A 2,601-nucleotide genomic window follows, 5' to 3' on the forward strand; every position below is an offset into this window, starting at 1 on the left:
CGCGCGCGAGCAGAAAAAAATTGCCGTCTGGAGACGGCAACCCGCAGATGCAGCAGTGCCGTCCGTCCGTTTTTCTACTACGGGCGGACGGCAAGAGGTTAATGTGTTTCTGTATGTGGCCAATAACAGGTACCCTTTAAATGTAACTGGAGATTTCTGTTGCATTATACTAATAAATAGAGGACATGACAAAGTTACACCAAAGCTTATAACCCAAGCTCAGGAAAGGAACAGATATCTGATATGCCAGTAACATTTGTTGTGAGCAGTCAGAGCTCTCAGCACCTCACTGTGTGGAGGAAGAGTAATCAGATGAATAAAGTGTATAACACAAGTCTTTCTCTGCCGTGAATCCTTTACCTACAGAGTTTTACATGTAAAGAAAAACTGTAGCCTTTGATAATGGCTCAGTATTGTATTGTATTGTAAGTATTGACTTCATCCAATGTTGTCTACTGACATAAGAGAAATAAAAAGAAAGGAGATTACGTTTTTTTTTGGAAGGTTTATATATAATATGTTACTTAATTATTTGTATTTATATAAAATCCTAATTTTACGAATGAACATTCGAAACAAGATGGGAACTTCAATGACACATACAACCCGAATTCCAAAAAAGTTGGGGTTGCTGTGTAAAGTGTTGGCTTTGGTTGGACTAATCCTTTCTGCTGCAAGTACTACCGGGGTATTAAAAATTGTCACACAATACATCATACGGCATGCTGTGTAAAATCTACATAAAAACAGAATGCAATGATCTGCAAATCTCCTAAACCCAGATTTTATTCACAATAGAAAACATATCAAATGTTTAAACTGAGAAAATCTACCATTTTAAGAAAATAATAAGGTAAATTTTGAAATTGATGGCAGCAACTCTCAAAAAAGTTTGGACAGGGCCATGTTGCCAGTGTACCACCCCCTGTTCTTTTAACAACACTCTGTAAATGTCTGGGAACTGGGGAGACCTGTTGCTGGAGTTTTGGGAGAGGAATGTTGGCCCATTCTTGCCTGATATAGAAGTCTGACTGCTCAACAATCCTGGGTCTTCCTTGCCGTATTTTTCATTTCAAGATGCACCAAATATTTCCAGTTGGTGAAAGGCTGGACTGCAGGCTGTTTTTATGTAGATAAATAAAAAAAAGAAACACCGGGCGCCTTTCCTGGTGCAAATAATCCTTTTATTTGTTTAGAAAGATTAAAAGTAATAAATGGTGCTCACAAAAGAGGTGGATAAAAAGCGTGTTGGACATAAATCTCAGGATACATGCAGATTCCTAGCAGTCAGAGAAAACAATCCAAATGTGCTGCTAGACCAGCAGAAACAAGCTGACTCAGCTGAACGCGTTTTCGGGAGTTTCCCCTTCCTCAGGGCCTGTTCACATGATTTTCAGGTCCGGATCAGGTGCGGATCTGCAGACGCGGTGCTATGTGTTTTTGCCGCGTTCCAGTAAAAAAAAAAAAATATATATTTTTTATTTTTTTTGCTGGAGTGGGGCTGTCAGTATGTTAGCTGAAGTGCAGTGCGTTTTGCGTTTCCGGACCGTTTCCTTACCGGACAAAATGTGACATGTAGTATTTTTTCTGTCGTAACCTGAACGGACTGTGCACGTGAGCATTGGGATGCATTTTTAGTGCAGGAGCGTACGGATCAGGTCAGCACAGAAAACGGACGTCGTGTTAACAGGCCCTCAGAGCTGGATGGCTCAGCTAGCTTGGTGCAAATTTATAACGAGTGTTCGATCACAAGCCACAATGGGATTGAAAGTTGACCAATCACAGGAAAGCATTCTATTACTAGAAAACTTCCTCCCTGTCAAAATGCCCAATCAAAGCTGAGAAGGCGTCATCAAGGCAAAAGCCTGATCTTCACAGCTAAAGATGCCTGAACAATGAATTAATAATTATACATGAGAACACTCCAGATAGATTAAAGGAGAACTATGGGGTCAGTGTTTTTCCCCATAGTTCTCCTTAGGGTAACGGGAGGACACAAACTAGCGTCCTCCCGTTACCCTAAGCTCAGTATACCGCGAGCTACAGCTCGCGGTATACTGAGACGCCGCAGCCGGAGCGGATCCCGACTTAGATGACGGGATCCGCCCAGCTGCGTGAGTGACAGCTGGCTCTGCCTATCTAGAGGCAGAGCCAGCTGTGCCCGCCCCCTCCCCCGTCCGTTCCGCCAGTCAGCGCTGGCAGATCGGAGCGGGGAGAGGGGAATCCAGCCCCTCCCCCTGTCACGGCAGAGAGCCGTGACAGGATCGAGAGGCGAGCGAACCCGGTATGTGTTCGCTCACCTCCCGATCTACTGAGCCGACCTGTGACAGTCTCATTGTCACAGGTCGGCTAGAACTATGAGGTGAGTGAAAAGCACTCACCTCATAGTTCTCCTTTAAGTGAACGTATTGCTTTGTTCAGCATTGAATTAGCCAAGAGGAGGTTGAGGGTTTGCTAAGGGTGAGTGGCAGTGCTATTAGGCGTTTTTATAATCGGAAGATCCTGAAAAAACTTTTTATATTTGATTTATATTTATTTAATGCTACTGGTGCTTAAAGGAGAACTATGAGATGAGTGATTTCCACTCACCTCATAGTTCTA

Source organism: Nanorana parkeri, unplaced genomic scaffold (genome assembly GCF_000935625.1).
Source record: "Nanorana parkeri isolate BGI_ZX_2015 unplaced genomic scaffold, ASM93562v1 scaffold16, whole genome shotgun sequence".
NCBI classification, from domain to species: Eukaryota; Metazoa; Chordata; class Amphibia; order Anura; family Dicroglossidae; genus Nanorana; species Nanorana parkeri.